This window comes from Fukomys damarensis, unplaced genomic scaffold (genome assembly GCF_012274545.1).
Source record: "Fukomys damarensis isolate Sample0158 unplaced genomic scaffold, DMR_v1.0_HiC HiC_scaffold_5, whole genome shotgun sequence".
In the NCBI taxonomy this organism is placed as follows: Eukaryota; Metazoa; Chordata; class Mammalia; order Rodentia; family Bathyergidae; genus Fukomys; species Fukomys damarensis.
Genome location: NW_022900917.1, coordinates 55977985 through 55996873, shown reverse-complemented (window position 1 = coordinate 55996873; position 18889 = coordinate 55977985). Strand labels below are relative to the sequence as shown.

Genomic DNA, 18889 nt, shown 5'->3' with positions numbered 1-18889 from the left:
TTACTAGTTTCCCTATTGCTGCTAGTTTGTTCTGTTCTTGTCTTTGTTCTTTCATTCTGTCTTTTTCTCTTGTCTCCAACAGTTTCCCAAAGTTTATGTCCTCTTCTCTGTGTGCTCTGGCCTCACTTCTAACCTTTCCATATCCTTCCACCTATCTACCCCTCCCTCCCAAACACTTTCTAATTCCTAATCCTGAAGAGCAAAGTTGCTATATTAAATAGTTTATTCATTATAAACATATTTTGAGCTGGTCCTTAGTTTTTTTTTAATCCACATGCTTAAAGGTGATAGATTAATAACTACCACAAATTGTCATTTTCTAAGCTATGTTTGATGGTATTATTTTGCTAAATGTATCACTTGGGCTAAGGTATTGTGATCAATCTTATCAGCTGATATTCCTGGAATACTGAAAATAAGATTGCCTAAGTGTCATTAGAGACTCAAGTCCTAAAGACTGACTATACTTAGAAGACACCTCTGAGAAGCAATCATTCCATAAGGGTTCTAAATAAAAGCAACAAAGATACTTACAATAAGCAATATTGAAGTATCAACCCAGGAATTAAACCAAAAATAGAACCAACAGCAAAAATAGAAATGAAAAGACACCCAAGCAAGGCGCAAACCCAGACTTCCACCTCACCAAAGACAAATTCTGAGGAAAACAAGGTGAACAAATCTGATAATCAACCACCTGGACACCCTGAACTGATAGCACAGTAAGTAACAAAACAGATGAATGTGGCTTTAGAAAAATTCAAATCAGAAATAATTTCCCAGATAACTACAGAGGTGGTAACCAGAATGAAAGATGATTAGAAACTCTAGAACAGAAATAGATTTAAAAAAAAATAGATGAGCTCAGGACCATGATGAAAGTCATAAATGCCCAGCATAGAAAAGAAATTAAAACCATGAATTCCCAATATAGGAAAGAAATGGAATCCATAAAATACATCCAAACAGATATCCAGAAGAGTAAAAACTCCATTGAAAGTTTTCACAAGCAGAATGAGCCAATGTGAAGATAGAATATCAGATATAGAAGCCAGGATTATAGTTAGCAATCATGAAAAGAGACATCTCTTAAAAATAGCAAGGGGCCATGAGGAATCAATCCAACAGCTTCTAGATGACATAAAGAAGAATAACATAAGACTGATAGGAGTCCCTGAGAAAACAGGAGAAGTACAAATGTCATTTAAAAAAACTGTTCACAGAATTAATGACAGAAAACTTCCCAAACAGAGAAAAAGAATTTGTCATACAGATAAGTGAGGCAAATCAGATTCCAACTAGTCATGATCAAAAAACAAAATCTATACGTCAACATATAATAGTTAAGATCCTGGAAACATAATGGAGGAACACAATACTACAAGACCTTAGAGAAAAGACACAAATCACATACAGAGGAAAGTGCATCAGAATCACAGCAGACTTTTCAACACAAACCCTCAAGTCAAAGCGAGCCAGGAGAGGGGTACTCTAAGCCCTAAAAGAAAACAACCTCCAACCTAGATTAAGGAATTCTGCAAAACAATCTTTTAAAATTGATGGGGAAATAAGATACTTCCACTACAAAGAACACCTGAGAAACTTCATGAATAGGAAACCAGCACTTCATACAATTCTTTAAAATAGCCTAAAAAAAGATAATGATGCTTACAACTCCATGAGGCCTAGTGGAGCAAAGCCATCAGGCAAGGCAACAAATTAAAGGAAGAGGGAAAAAAATAAATAAAAGGAAAATATGACAAGGATAAGTCAGTACATATTAGTTATAACAATCAATGTTAATGGCCTCAATTCATCAATCAAAAGAAATAGACTGCCAGAATAAATTAAGAAGCAAAATCTAACATTATGCTGTATACAAGAAACACACCTAATTAAAAAGTAAATTCATAGACTAAAATTAAAAGGATGGAAAACACTTCTAAATGCAACAAGAACCCAGAAAAAAAAGCAGGGGTAGCTGTCTTATTTGCAGACAAAGTAGATTGCAAACAAAAACTAATTAAGAAAGAAAACTAATTAAGAGAGACAAAATCTCTACATCCTTGTAGAAGGAACAATCCAAGAGGAAGAGATGACAATCATAAATATATATACACCAAATACTAATTCCCCCAACTATACAAAACAAATATTAATGGGTAGGAAAACCCAAATAAGCATTAATACAATTGTAGTAAGGGACCTCAGTACCTAACTAGATTTAAAAAATAGGTCATCTAGATTTAAAAAATTCAATGAAATACTAGAAATGAACCAAGCTTTTGAACAAATGGACTTAATAAATGTCTACACAGTGTTCCAGCCCACAAAATCAAAACATACACATGTCGTTCTCCAAAAATAGATCACATGCTAGCTCATAGAACATGTTTAAGTGAATACAAATGAATTGCAGTTATCCCATTTATATTATCAGACCATAGTGCAGTTAAACTGGTGATCAATAGCATAAGAAAATGCAAGAACTCCACAAACACATGGAAACTGAATAGCACTCTCCAATTCAACCAATGGATCACAGAGAAAATTAAAAAGAAAGTAGACAGTTTCTACAATTAAAATATATTTCCAATAAAACATACAGGAATCTATTGGACATAATGAAAGCACTTCTATGAGGACCATTCATACCAGTGAATGCCCATACTAGGAAAATAGAGTGAGTGCAAATAACCAAATGCTAACCCTAGAGTTCCTACAAAAAGAAAAGCAAGACAAATCTAAACTTCATACAAAGAAGGAAACTATAAAGGTCAGAGAAAAAATCAATATGATGAAGACTAAGAGAATGATACAAAAAGCCAATGAATTGGGGCCAGAGATTTAGCTCAATGGTTCTGCTGCCTGCCTCACAAGCACAAGGTCCTGAGTTTGATCCCCTGTGCCAAAAAAATAGAAGTAAAGTGTTGTTTTTTAGCAGAATAAATAAAATAGATAAAGCCTTAGTTAACCTTATCAAAAAAAGGAAAGAAAAGGCTCAAATCCATGCAATTAAGAATGAAAAAGGTGAAGTCACAACAGATCCAGCAGAAATCCAATGGATCATCAGTACCTACTTGGAGAACCTGCACTCTAATAAAATGGAAAACTCAAAACAAATGGACAGATTTCTAGATACATAGGAATTACCAAAGTTGAACAAAGAAGATACAAAAATTCTAAACACCCCAATTGCAATCAGTCAATTTGAAAATGTAATTAAAAATTTACCAACAAAGAAAAACCCAGGTCCTGATGGCTTCACTGCTGAATTTTCCAAAACATTTAGAGAACTATTGCCAATACTCTTTGAACTCTTCAATGAAATTGAAAGGGAAGCAATACTTCCAAATTCATTCCTGGAAGCAAATGTTACTTTGATTCCAAAAGCAGAGAAACCCAACTAAAAAAGAGAACTATAGGCCAATCTCCCTAACGAACATAGACACAAAAATCCTCAGTAAGATACTGGCAAACAAGTGCCTCAGCAATTACCTGCATGAACCCTTAAAGGAATGTGGGGTCATCCTCCTAGGCTCCATCACTACCAGTATTTAAAGGTGAGATTTCTGTTTTAACTGACCTCTTATTAGAAGTAACTTACTGATATTTTTTATCTTTCCACAATGATTTCACTAAAGTACATTCACAACTAGAGAAAACAGTTCATTTCTCAAGATGAACTAAGGCAAGGTAAGAAAGAAAATTTTGCACTGAGTTATGCAAGTAGCACACAGACATTTACTTGGAGAGTAATACAATTTTGAAGCTAATAGGAGCAAGAAGTTTTTGGATGACCTTAGCAGCAGAAACAAATCAGCTAGGAAAGAGTGTGAGTTTATAGACATGCAGGTGATGCCTCTCCGTCCCTCTAGCAGTGGTTGTTATGTTGCTGGGAAGAGCTTCCTTTATTTTCCTATCATTTTCTGCATCACTTGGCATTTTTCAGGAAATAGTTCTTTATTCCCAAATGCAATTTTCTAAGCAGTGACTAGAAAAATTTTTTATTGTAAAGAAACTAATTTGAAAAATTACCAAATCAGTGGTATTATTTTATTTAAAAATATTAGATTCTCTGAAGTGAATATGCTAATTTGGTAAACAGGTTTCAAGTTGTTGTTATTGTAATAGCTTGCATAAAACTTACCTAACACAAAATAAGTATTTATTATATATTTAAATTTTTAAATGAGCATCACTTCTTAGATTAAAAATAATCTTATTGAACCCATGGCTCTCTTAGTACAAAAATCACTGTACTTTTTTCAATTCATAAGAAGCTAGTATCATTATCTGTAGTGACTTGTGAGAGTTCAGTTTCTGGTCAAGCTTTGTAAAAAGGTGAAAAATCACTTTTATCTCCTTAGTCCATTTTTTTTTACCTCATTGAAAAAAAGATTGTTTTCAATAGTTAAAGCAAGGAAAGTTAAAGATTTTCTAAATATATATCTATCTGTATTACAAACATAGTCCATACTAAATCTTAATCTCCCAGCTTTTAAGCATTGTAAGACTATGCAATGTAATCTTGGTAATTGGCAATAGTTCATTTTATTATAGCATAAGAAATGAGTACTTTTCAGTGTTACAAATTAACCAACTAACCAGCATTAACCCCACTCCATTCAGCAAATATGAAAAGTAAAATCTCACTAAATCAGGAAAAGTTTAAGTTAAACAATAAGAGGATTTACCTAGGAATGTAGAGAAGCCTGTTGCTTGGTGTGACTCATGATTCCTTTCTTGTATGAATTGTCAAAACTGACACTGATTTGCCTAAGAAACAACTTTCCAGAACATATTTTCTTAATTCCTACTGGAAAAGGAAGCCGGGGATTTAGCTCAGTGGTGCTACTGCCTGCCTTCCAAATGCAGGGTCCTGAATTCAATCCCCAGTACCAAAAACAAAACAAAACAAATAAAAGCTTAGTGGAAGAGGAAGTGAAAGGGACAAGATGAGTGGCCCCTGGAAAGAGGAGCATCATTATACTAATTTTCAACTGAAATATGTTTCCTTACAGCAAACTTTTGGTTCCTTTTATTACTAAATCAATATCACCTTCAGTTTTGTTGTGTTTGCTTCTTTTTTATGGCGCCATCAACCTAAGGACAGTCAAATAACCTATTGTTTTCCTTGAATTCAGTATGTTTGTTAATTTCACAACTGCATCTTACATACCTTCAAACCAGTTACATGACTAAACTTCCTCTACACCCCCTTTCCTCTCTACTACTGCATGTCAGAGGACAGATTGCAGTACTACTAGAAAGACTTGAAAAAGCAAGGATTCAATCTCACTATCCCTTGGTCACTACCTTTGAAGTCCCTACCTACACTTTTTTGATCATCCACATCCATACATGCATGGAAGAAATAGAGAGAAACATTGTGGGAAATCCCTGAAGAGTAATTATTCATGAAGTTGTTTTGAAATGTAAAGTAAAATTGTGAGCCACTCCCATTTTAGTTGCAAAAAAACAAAACTCTTAAAGATTTATCACATTGTGAAAATTAGTTTCTTGACATTTTCTGGGTTAGCACAGATGTTTGTATCAACAAAGAATATTTAGGATGGAAATAGGGTTAAAAAATGTGTTTTATTTTCAAACTCTGTCCCTGTACTTAGGTTTCTTTCACACAACCTCCCTCCTCCACACTGTGTTGGTCAGATGATACTATTCTATGAAATTCTGAGCTATAGTTGTCAAAAATAACTATGGATTGTGATTAGTCCCCTGTTGGTGATTCTTTCTTTCCCTCTTTTTCCTCCTTTGCTTTCTTTCTTACTCTCCACTCTGGTAAGTGGAAAAGGTGATGTCTGGATAAGATCCTTGCTTGGACTCATGTTTTATCTGTGACTATGCTATTAGCTCTCTTTTTTCCTTATGTAGTTAGTATTCCTATGACATGTGGAGTTCCCTTCTTGATAAGTAGGTTGAATCCACAATGTGGTACTGTTTTATAGTTTCTAGATGGTTGTATAAAGGAAAAAGTTAATGGGGTTATGTGTTTTTAGAAGAAAATAAGTGATTGGTTACAAAACTCTGTCCTTTTTTCATTATTAAAAGCTTTCTGTTTTACAACAAAAACAACAAAAGATACTGTCAAACAGAATACAGAGTGTTATCAAGAACAGCATATATCCTGACCAAGTTGGGTTTATTCCAGGGATGCAAAGATGGTTCAATGTACACAAATCAATAAATATAATATACTATATTAACAGAGCTGAGGACAAATAACATAGAATCATCTCAATATATGCAGAAAAAGCATTGGACAAAATCCAACAACGATTTATGATAAAAGCCCTAGAGAAAATTGTAATAGATGATCTTTATCTCAACCTGATATAGGCTATCTATAAAAAACCAACAGCCAAAATCACACTAAATGGTCAAAAACTGAAAACTTTCATGCCAAAGTCAGGAACAACACAAGGATGTCCACTATCACCACTTCTGTTCAATATAGTTCTGAAAACATTAGGCACAATAATTAGATAAGAGAATGAAATAAAAGGAATAAAGATAGGAAAGGAAGAAATTAAGCTGTCATTATTTGCTGATGATGAACCCAAACCAAAACTTCTAGACTTAAATGCAAGATTCAGTAGAGTAGATGAATACAAGTTCAACACTCAAAAATCAATACCTTTCTTATACGCAAATAAGAGACTTACTGAGAGAGAAATTAGGGAAACAATTCCTTTTACCATAGCACCCCCCCAAAAAAATGAAATATCTAGGAATTGATCTAATTAAGGAAGCAAAAGACCTCTTTGTGAAAAACAAAAACACTCTGAAAAAAGAGATTGAAGAAGATACAAGAAATGGAAAGACTTCCCTTGTTCCTGAATAAGAAGAACCAATACAGTGGAAATGGCTATACTTCCAATACTGCTATATAGATTTAGTGTAATCCCAATTGAAATCCCAAAAGTATATTTCACAGAACTAGAGAAAACAATCCAAAAATTCATTGGGATGAGAAGAGACCTGGAATAGTAGAGGCAATTCTAGGCAACAGAGACATGACAGGGGGTATCACAATCCTCCACTTCAAATTATACTACAAAGCAACTGTGATAAAAACAGCATTGCACTGACAAAGAAACAGACAAGAGGATTAGTGGAATAGATTAGTAGATACAGACACAACTCCAGACATATTCAGCCACCTCATCTTTTTTTTTTTTTAATTGAGTTTATTGGTACATTTAGGGATACAGTAGTTACATTCATTGTTGGGATCATGTACCTTTACATGGCAAGTCTTGATTCTCATTTTTTTCCCCTTACCTCTGCCCTCCCTTCACCCCCTCCTCCCCTCCCCATCTACAAACACTTTATTTTCATCTTTTCATTCTCTCACATTTTTTTCTTTTCCCTTTTTGTTCTTCCCCTACGTATCACACCTTCCCTACACCTTTAGCTCCTTTCCTCCCATTTCTAAATGTCAGTAATCTTATTAGAATCTTATGCATTGTTGCAGAATATTCACACCAGGGAAACTATTTGGTATTTACACATGTGGGACTTATTTATTTCACTTAGGAGTATATCTTCAATATGTATCCATTTTCCTATGAATGAATCTATTCTCTCGCTCTTTATGGCTGAGTAATATTCCATTTTATAGAAAAACCACAACTTCTTTATCCAGTTTCCAACGGATGGGCAAATAGGTTGTTTCCAAGATTTAGCTATTACAAACTGTGCCGCTATAAACATGGGTGCACATACTTCTCTGTGATATGATTCTTTTAGTTCTCTTGGAAAGATACCCAACAGAGGGATGGCTGGGTCAAATGGAACCTCCAGTCCAAGCTCTTTGAGGTATCTCCATATTGATTTCCATAGTGGTTGCACTAGTCTGCACTCCCACCAACAATGGAGGAGGGTTCCTTTCTCCCCACAACCCCGCCAACATTTGTTATTGTGTGATTTCTTGATAGCAGCCATTCTTTGTGGGGTGAGGTGGAATCTCAGTGTTGTTTTCATCTGCATCTCTCGAATGACCAGTGATGTGGAACATTTTTTCATATATTTTCTTGCTGCTTTCACTTCTTTGTATGAGAAATGTCTGTTCATTTCGGATGCCCATTTTTGGATCGGGTCTTTATATTTGGGGGGACTGATTGTTTTGAGTTCTTTATATATCCTTGATAATAGTCCTTTGTCTGAGGTACAGCTGGTAAAAATTTTTTCCCACATTGTAGATTGTCTCTTAGTTCTGCTGATGGTTTCTTTTGAAGTACAGAAGCTTTTTAGTAAGATGAGATCCCAGTTGTTGATTCTTTCTGCTAGTTCCCGTGCTACTGAGGATTTGTTCATAAAGTCTTTTCCTATACCAATGTCTTCCAGAGTTCTGCCTAACTTACTTTCCAGCAAGTTTAATGTTTCTGTTTTAATATTTAGATCTTTAATCCATTTGGATTTTAATTTAGTGCATGGCGAAAGATAAGGGTCTAATTTTAATCTGTGGCAGGTTGATATCCAGTTTTTCCAACACCATTTATTAAAGAGGCTATCTTTCCTCCACTGAGGATGGTGAGCTCCTTTGTCGAAGATGCAGCCACCTCATCTTTAACAAAGGATCCAAGCAACCTCACTGAAGGAAAGATAGCCTCTTTAATAAAATGGTGCTGGAAAAATTGGGTTTCAACCTGCCAAAGATTAAAACTAGACCCATATCTATCACCATGCACTAAACTAAAATCAAAGTGGGTTAAAGATCTAAATATCAAAACAGAAATGGGGAGGGGTAATAAGGGAAAAGAAAAAAATGTGAGAGAATGAAAAGATGAAAATAAAGTGTTTATAGATGGGGAAGGGAGGAGGGGGTGAAGGGAGGGCAAGGGTAAGGGGAAAAAATGAGAATCAAGACTTGTCATGTAGAGGTACAAGATCCCAACAATGAATGTAACTGTACTGTATCCCTAAAATATACCAATAAACTCAATTAAAGCTGGAAAAAAAAACAGAAATGGGGCAGAAGATTTAGCTCAGTGGTCCCTCCACCTGCCTTGCAGGTGCAAGGTCCCAAGTTCGATCCCCTGCACACACACACAAATCTTCTAAAACAAACACTAAAGTTTCTGGAAGTTAGGTAAAACTCTTGAAGACACTGGCATATAAAAAGACATTATGAACAAAACCTCAGTCATGTGGGAACTAGAACAAAGAATCAACAACTGGGATCTCATCTTACTAAAAGCTTCTGCACTGCAGGAGAAACTACCAGTAGAGCTAAGAGGCAACCTACAATGTGGGAAAAAAAGTTTACCAGCTACTACTATTTAGAATATATAAAGAACTTATAAAAATCAGACCCTCCAAATATGAAAACCCTATTTAAAAATGGACATCTGAAATGAACAGACATTTCTCAGGCAAAATAGTAAAAGCAGCAAATAAAGATATGAAAAATTTTCCACATCACTGGTCATTCGAGAGATGCAGATAAAAACAACAATGAGATTCCACCTCACCTGAGAAAGAACTGCTGCTATCAAGAAATCAGCCAATAGCAAATGCTGGTGGGGTTGTGGGGAGTAAGGAGCACTTCTCCATTGTTGATGGGAGTGAAAACTGGAGCAACCATTGTGAAAATCAGTATGGAGATACCTCAAAAAACTAGGATTAGAAATCCCATTTGACCCAGCTATTCCTCTGCTGGGTATCATCCCAAAAGAATTAAAAGAATTGTGCCACAGTGATATATGTGCACCTATGTTTATAGTGGCACCGTGTGCAATAGCTAAAATTTGGAAACAGCCCAATTCCCCATCAACAGGAGACTGGATAAAGAAAGTGTGTTTTTTTATGAAATGCAGTACTAAGCCATAAAGAATGAGAAATTAGAGACATTTATAGCTAAGTGGATGCACATTGAGGCATACTCATAAATGAAATACATAATACACATATGTGTAAATACCGAATAGTTTCTTTGGTATGAGAAATTGAAAATATAAATAAGGATTGAAATGTATAACAGATAATATGAAATAGGAAGTAAAGATCTAAAGGGGAAAGGGAAGTGGGAGGGGTAGGGGAAAGTAAGGAATGGAAAGGAAAACATTCAAGAAAAGGAAAAACTGGAAACAAAGTCTTTGTGAATAGTGAAGGGTGGAGGGGTAGAAGGAAGGGCAGGGGCATGGGGAATAATAAGAACCAAACTGCATCATGTAGAGGTACAAGTTCCAGATGATGAATGTAATTGTACTGTATGCCTAAAACGTGCCAATAAACAGTGAAAAAATTGCAATTTTATTTAAGAGATCTGAGCGTCAGGCTGGTTGATTTTCTTACATGGGGTGCAGGGCTCTCAAAAGTATAAAAGTGAAAATAGCTAGGTCTGCTATAGTACTCAATGATCCGTGGTGTGAAATATAGTCCATAGTCTACATAAAAATCATATTCCATCAGGAAATTAGGCCAGACTTGAAGTCCAGAACCTCCTCAACTCCCACAGGTCCAGGTAGGTGCAAAGGAAGCTCTCAGAAGCAGCTACTTTCCATTAGAAGAAACTGTGAACTCAAGAACTGTTTTTTTCATCTTCGAGCCCACTCACAGAACAAAGTTAAGGAACCCAGACTGGGAGAGCAAGGCACGGAATCACCATGCAGACTCTGGGGAGGTTTCTGGAATGCTTGTTTTATTGATGAAATGTACAGACTTATATAGTGTAAGGCAGGGGTGGAACCAGAGTGGAGTTGAGATATTTGGCACATCGTTATTGACCACATGTTAATTTTTGGGTTGTATGCTTTATGGGCTCAGGTGAATGAAGTCAGGACTTTAGAGGTTTTTGAGAGACAGTTTATCTGTCTAAGGTCAGATCTCTACACACCCAAAGGGGTGGATTATTCCAGCCCTAATAGGCCTTGGAGTTCTCTCATGAGAGATGGGTTTGGGTCTCCTGACATTGCCAGACGTGGACCTTATCCTCAAAGAACCAAGGCTTCCATCCCTGTGCAGCAAATTCAGGGGCAATCTCAGGAGAGAAGAAAGCCACTACAAATGTTCCCAAACCAGAAGAAAGTAGAAGACACGCAATGATCATAGGTCTATACCTGTAGCAAACTCTAATGGGTACATAGTCCTTGAACAGATCCCAGTTCTGCTGGACCTTGAAGACTTTAGGGAAGGCATGTGTGGGTCATCTTGTCTCATACCAGAGAGTATATGTCAGGGAATGGCCAGGTAGATAGGATAACATATTCAGAAGATGATAGCTCCCATCCTCAGCCACTCAGTGACTGTAAGTTGTATTAGCTTTCCATTACTTAAACAAATAGCTGAGCTAATCTCCTTATGAAGAGAAAAGCTTTACTTTGGCTGACAGTTTTGAAGGTTCTGGTTCACGATCAATAGGCTCTGTTGCATTTGGGCCCATGATGAGTCAGGTATCATGTCAGGAGCATATGGAAGAGCAAAACTACTTCCCTGCTGGCCATGGCACACACACACACACGAAGAAGAGACCAAAGTTCCACAATCTTCTTCAAGGATATGGGTCCAGTGGTCTAAACACTTCCTCTAGTCCCCCCTTGGAAAAGTTCTACCACATCCCCATAGCACCAAATTGGGAATATTAACACATGGGCCTTGGAGCAACTTCTTAAGATCTAAACTTGATTAAGGCAGCCATGGTGGCTGGGGGGTGATCCTGACTCTTCTGCTATGGCTGATCTAGATTCTAATCTGCCAGCAATAGAGCCTTTGAAGATACCAGCCAGCTAGTGGTAATTAACCTGCTACTAGTTTAATTACACTATATGCCTTCTCCCCTGGAGGAAGAAGCAATTCATCCTTACAGAAATGATTCTAGATATTGGTTTGCTTTCCTGTGTGCTGTGCTGCTGCCAGCATTATTTGAAGATTTACAGAGTGTCCCTTTGTCAACACTGAATCCTGCAGCATGGGATAAAGTAATCTCTTGTCACTTAAACTAAAGGGCCCAATTTTCAGTGAAGGATGTGCATTAAGGATCATATAGCACATTACTCTTAAGCAGTCTTCTGGGTCCATCACCACCTGTTCTTTTTCCCCAAGTAAAATTCTGATACTTCACTTTCCTGGTGAAAATCCACTGATGATTCCCTCAAGACTCTGGGATATAACTTCATCCTTCACAACATTATATGAGGCCTGTACCGCTACAAACATGGGTGCACATACATCACTGTGATATGATTCTTTTAGTTCTTTTGGAAAGATACCCAGCAGAGGGATGGCTGCTCCAGCCCATTTAAATCCTTATTGGCAATCTGTGACTGTGACATTAATTTATTAGTTTAAAAGTACACACACATTTATAACCTCCCATTGTCTGTGAAGTAGGACTCAGATATGGCTCAGCTGTCTCCTCTACTTTAAGTTCCTTAACAGGCTCTGCTCAAATTGTTGACTGGGTCTGCAGTCTCATCTCAAGGTTCAAACAGGAAGGATATTCTTTCAAGATCATGTGATTGTTGATAGGATTGAGGTCCTTACAAGTTCTTGGATGAAGTCTTCATTTTCTTGCATGCTGTCAACTAGAAGCCACCCTCAGCGTCTGGCAGCTTATTTCATAAAAGTGAGCAAGGGAGTTTGCTAGGAAGCCTCAAGTTACAACCTAAGGCAACATGTCACAAAAATGACATCCTACGACCTTTGTCATATTTTCTTGGTTAGATCCATGTAACAGGCCCCAGTCCCACTCAAGAGGAAAGTCACAAAGGGGCAAAAATATCAGAATGGGGTTCATAGTGCCCCTTTTAGATCCTCTCAGCTGCAAGACTATGTTTACTACCATCAGGGTCTCCATGAGCCTGCTTTGTCCTGTGTTCCACACTACAGTACCTTATATCTCAGATGTACTCTTGTGGCATGCCCAATAAACATCCCACAGCAGGATATCCTTTTTCTCATGGGCTCTTCATGTCAGCATCTCCAGGGCCTGGCCCAGTGCTCCATGAACAGAAGGGGACAGGCAATCAAACTTTACAGCCAAGACATTCCCACCCAGTCTTCACTTCATTCCTTAGAGAGGAGGTGATGGGAGGCTTAATAAAGGTTGATTTTCTATAAATTTATTCTCCTTCCAGCTTTCTGATTCTCATAAAGAAATGGTGTAGATTTGACAATCTAGTCAAATTGTTATTCTGTGTAAAACTGAAAAGCTTAAGTTTTGCTTGCACCTGGTGTTAGCCTAAGGTAATTTACACACTAAAATGATTTTAGCCATTGTTATACTGAAATGTTTAGCCAAAGGAAAAAAGATGTATTGAATTTTGCACACAACACTTCAAATCCTCATGAATTCTTTCTAGAATAAGCATTATTGCCTGCATTTCCTAAGCAAGAAAATGGAGCTTGGTTTAAGTAAATCACTCTTGATAGACTCAGAGCCCACATTTTAGTCTGAGTGTTTCCTTCCTTCAATCCACCACCTGGGCAGGGAGGCAAGTTCCCAAGTGTCTCTGATTTCACATCCAGACAAAAATATAGCACTATAACTTACAACTCCAAAACTATTTCTTCAGGATCTTCAGCCACCCTGGATTCATCACTTTGACGTTGCTGAAACAAACTGCCCAACACCTGCAACTATTTCATTTCAAATACCTGAAAAACCAGCACCATGTGAATGATGCCAAGATCTGCCCGCAGCCTGAGCCATAGACTGGCCCCTTTAGACAATGGTTTCAGAAGCCTCTGTGTGCCTAAGTGCCTGAGTGTCTGAGCACTGTGAAACAAACCCCAGGGAACCAATTCTTTAGCTGGCCTTCCTCATATAGGGGGCCAATGGACTCTCTTCTCTAATGAGAACTTGGCAGCTGTGCACCTTTGAGCTCATGATGGATGGGTTCTTGCTTAGACACTTTCAAATCATCTTTTCTATAGTCCTGATAAAACTACTTGTCTTCTTTTTTGTACTGGGGATCAAACTCCAGAACTTTACACTTACAAGGCAGGTGGCAGAACCACTAAGCTAAATCCCCAGCCCAAATAACTTTTTTTTTTTTGGACAAAGGTTCAAACTCAGGTCCTTGTACTCTTGAGGCAGGCAGCAGAACCACTGATCTAAATCCCCAGCCCTACTTATCTTCTTTATAATGCTAATCTTTTTAACAACCAAGTTCTCTGTGGTCCCAATTTTGCAGGAATTTCCTTTCTGATGGAACTGCACTCTTCAAATCATTTAGCTTTGCTCCTTTCTCTTGATTGTCACTGTATATATAGCTTAAAGCAGTCAGCAGTGCTCATGCCACAGCCTGAACATTAGGCTGCTTTGAAATTTCCTCCTCCAGATTACTTAGTCCACCACCCTTAATTTCAGTCATCCACAAAGTTTCAAAACATGGGCAAAATGAAGACAAATTTTGTGCTAGGATATAACACCCATGGCCTCTTATCCAACTGCCAATGGAGTCCTTGTTCCCAACTGAAATCCCTGAAGCTGGCCTTTACTGTCTGCATTCCTATTAACATTCTGGTTTCCTGAGTTCAAACCAGAATCTCTCATCTCTGTTTACCCTGCTTATCACATTCTAAGGTTTCCCCAAATAGCATCTCTAAACTTTTTTCAAAACTCCTCACACAATCCACTTGCAAAGATTTCTGAACCACATGGTTAAATATAGTCATGGCAATGATCCCACTTCCCTGATACCAAAATTTCTATTAGTTAGAGTTCTCTAGAGGAACCAAATCAACAGAAAATATATGTATAATTATGCAAGGATATTTATTATGTAGGCTTATAGGATCAGAGACAGAAGAGCCAGTGACTATCTTCAGGATAAATTTGAAAGAATCCAGTAGCTGTTCAGCCAAAAGATGGAGGCCATAGAACAAGAAGTCTCAAGGATATACAACCAGCCCAAGGTCAAAGACCTGGAAGTTCAATGGAATGTCACCATTACTGAGTCTGTGTCGGAAGAATGAAGGAACTGGAAACCTAGAGACTCAACCAAAGGCAAGAGTGGCAAATGACAGAGCCATTCAGGAAAACTGGAGCTCTTTAAAACCAGACACACTTTCTTCTTCTTTCCTTCTTTATCGCATCCAGGCTACAGGCCTGTTGGTTGGTGCCACTCACAATTCAGCTTGCTGCCCCACTTCAATGATTCACAGACTTGTCCCATCTGGTGGGTGGAGTAACCTCAGCCACACTGCTGAAGGCAGTGGAGACAATCTAAGCAGAAGCCAGAGCCAAACTGATGGCTGAAAAATTATTTCTGGATCAGAGCTTTTGAGTACTTTGGACTGCAGTTCATGCGCTGGTATCCTCAAAGATTATTTCCAAACCCATCCCCCCACTCCCACATCCAAACACCTCATAGATACTAAAATCCTTGGATCCTCAGGTCCTTAAATAAAATGGTATAGTATTTGCATATAATATATATATATTTTTCCTGTATACTGAGGACATCATTTCTAGATTACTTATAATACCTAGTAAAATGTCCACATGTTATTTCATTCACATAAATTCAGTGTAGTTCCCAGCACAGGACAAGTTTGCTTTTGTTCTGGAATTTTTTTCTCAAATACAGTATTTTCCATTGGCAACTGGTTAGATCGGTGGATGTGGAACCCACAGGTTCAAATCGCCTACTGTACTTGGAATGTCTTCTAATATCCTAGCACTAAATTGATTTTAAAACTCTCACCTAAAGGAAAGTCATTTGAAAGAACAATTTAGCAAATTTCATTCATTACACCTATGTTATTTCCCTATTCTGTCTCAAAGACAGGCTCTTTTCAGCCTCAATTCATCTGAATCCACTCAAGAAGGCAGTGACCATAGAGCCTTACAGGTGGCACTTTATGAAGCTATCTGGTCAGGGATCATTCAGGGAAAGAGAAGGAAGAAAAAGAACCAATAGTAACAGCATGATTCACCAGCCTCCATCTGTAGGTATTACCCAGTAGATCTGAGTGGTTTACCACTATCAGAGGAAAATTGTATTCTATTTAAGATGTCCTCTGATGTTACTGGTTCATTTTTAAATTTTTTTTCTCTCTCTCTCTCTTTCAGAAATATTGCATGCTAACTTTGCCCCGCAGCTCTTTTTTTAATCACAGGTTTTGGTCTTCTTCAGGTTTCCTCCTTAATAAAATGGCAGAATGTACTAGAAAGTGCCACAAACTGTTCTTTAAAGTCTCCCCTAATAGGCCTCCTAACTCCAGGTTACTTATTTTATTCCTCTTGGCCTCTGAAAAATAAGAAAATGGAGAGAGAATAGATGGCCTGAGGAGTGAATTGAATAATCTGCTTAATCAGCTAACTGTACCATTTTTAAATATGACTATTACTCCCTCACAGTAGATTAACTCCCAGTAGGCTGCAGGCAGGTACTTGAAAAACAAGTGCAAGAAATAAGCAAGCATATCCTTTCTTCAGAAATGCCATATCACTGGAAATAATTTCTCTCTCTCTCCCTCTCTCTCTCTCTCTCTCTCTCTCTCTCTCTCTCTCTCTCCCTCGCTCCCTCCTCCCTCCCATCCTTCCTTTTCTTTTCTCCCCCCTCCCTCTCAGGTTGGACTTGGCAAGAACATCAGTAGTCTCAAGCACAGGCTTGATACTCATAAGCGTTCATTTCCCCAGGAGACTTTGGCAGCAGCAATAGGAATAAATTGCCATTCTACTCTCTAAAGAGAATCCTGGAGCCACAGGAAGAACCCTTAGCTCCTCCACAGTCAGTGGGAGACTCACACCCTAGGAACTGGCTTTGGAAATGCTGAGTGAAAAAGAGGAGAGTCCTGAGCACAAACCCTGACAAGGAGTGGGGAACCTGGTAAGTATCTCTGGTACATGGAAGCATGAAGAATCTCTGATTATCTCTTATGCAAAAAATAATGAACTTTGTCAACCATCAAGCCCATCACCTACATCAGCAAGAGAATTAGGGGAACACGGCCAGGAGGTATGTCCCTAGGTCCATATAACTGAGCTTCTCGGAGGGACAAGAGATAGTCCCAGTGCCACAAGAAAAAGTCCCTCCCGAGATGAGGGAATTTGCTATAGACCCCAGCGGGAGTAGTCAGGCTTCCCAGCTTTGTCACTTACTAGCTACAGATGTTCAGAAAGTGCTTTAGCTACACCTCAACTTCCACATCTATGAGATGGTAATCATAATTTTGATTATTTGAAGAGTTAAATAAGTTAATTTGTGTAAAGACAGTGATCGAAAAAGAGGCTGGAACAATGACTGTTCACCCACACTTGCTGGACCTGTCCAGAAGCACTTCCTTCCTGAGAAGAGTGAAAAGGAACCACCTCTGAGAAGAGGCAGAAATGTGATACATTTGGACACCATGACTTCATCTTATTCTATTCCTATAAGTGAACAAAATTACACGCCAAAGCCCCCCCATGGAGTCAAAATTGTCATTAATTAGCAAATCATTAATTAATAAAAGAGAGCCAATATCCATCCACTCAGGCTCAGTGCCAAGGCCATCCTTAGTTCCCAGGGAATCATTATCCAAAGTTCTCTGACCAAACAAGAGTTTCATCCACTTGTGTCTAGCCCTGTGTATGTATGTATTTACTTGGTGTCTTAGTCTGCTTTTCCTTATTATACCTGAGATCATGCCCCAGAACATGGTGCCGGTATCTGCTTGGCAAGGGTGAGCTTTGTCCTACATCACAACATGGTGGAAGACATCACTGGTGAGACAAAGTAAAGATGCTAGTTCAGTTCTTTTTTACTTTTCTTATAAGGCCACCAATGCTATAATGGGGGCTCCAAACTCATTACCTTATGTAATCCTAATTATCTTCCAAAATCACCCCACCTCCAAAAGCCATTAGCACATAAATTCCAGCAGTCATTAGCCCCATCTCCAACAACCAAGAGCACATAAATTCCAGGATTAAATTTACAGCACGTAAATGGGGGGACACATCCAATCAAAGCACTCAGCAAAAGGACTAATCTATTTTATTTCCTTAAAAAGAATGATGAACAGTCAACCAATATTTCTTAGTCAAAGCAATGAAGCAATGGGTATTTCACATTTGGGGTAGGTATTTGGAAGCTACAAAATTTGGGACACTAGAAATAATTCATTATCTATTTGGAAAATAAAATGTAGTATAAAACTGGACATTGTGTGTAAGAGGACCCTGAGGCTCATGATGTAATTTCTACCTCCCCTTCCAAATTAGTTTTTAAATAGATTTTAATGATATAACCATGTTCAAAACACCATTATTCCTTTTGTCCTTAATACAAGATTGCAAATTTGTAGGTGGTAACACAGAGCAGATACAGAAAGCAGATGTATAGGTTTACCCAACTGCAGAACTAAAATCAGGTGGAGGCAGTCAGAAATAATAACATCTACAGGGTCAGATAAAAATGTCAGATAAAGGAGTTCCCCACATGACTGGGGACCAAAGCCCACCTCACCTCCAAACTGGGAACTGAAACAAGAATCCACCCCTAAAATAGAGAATCAAACTATCTACAGCAGTTGTTGCTCAGGGTTGTGCCCTAATAGAGCAGCTTCCTGTAGAGGCAGAGAGCCAGGCCAACAGAAAATGGGCCAAACCATTTCTTTCCCAATCCATGTTCTCTCATATCTTCCACACTACAAAGACCCCAAAATTGCCAACACAATAGCTTGTGCTAGACCAGGCTCCTAACGAGTGAGAGAGAGCAGCTTCTTACAGAGAGCACTGTGAAAGAACAAAATTTCCCACACAGAATAAATCTGTAAATCAAAACTCCAGAGCAAATGAGAAAAGTTGGATGCAAAAGACATTTAAGAAATGTATCAATTGGACCAGAGATTTTAGCTCAGTGGTGTAGCCACCTGCCTTGCAAGTGCAAGGTCCTGAGTCCAGTCCCTGGTAAAAAAAAAAAAAAAAAAAAAA

General features: G+C 38.0%; 1 long non-coding RNA gene across 1 annotated transcript in view; it reads right to left on the bottom strand.

Annotated features, from left to right (window-relative positions):
- LOC104853207 overlaps window positions 1-18889 on the bottom strand; it is a 50243-nt gene that overhangs the window by 25605 nt on the left and 5749 nt on the right. The window contains exon 2 of the long non-coding RNA XR_777711.2: window positions 17592-17677. This is a non-coding gene — a long non-coding RNA (uncharacterized LOC104853207). The remainder of the gene's footprint in view (window positions 1-17591; window positions 17678-18889) is intronic.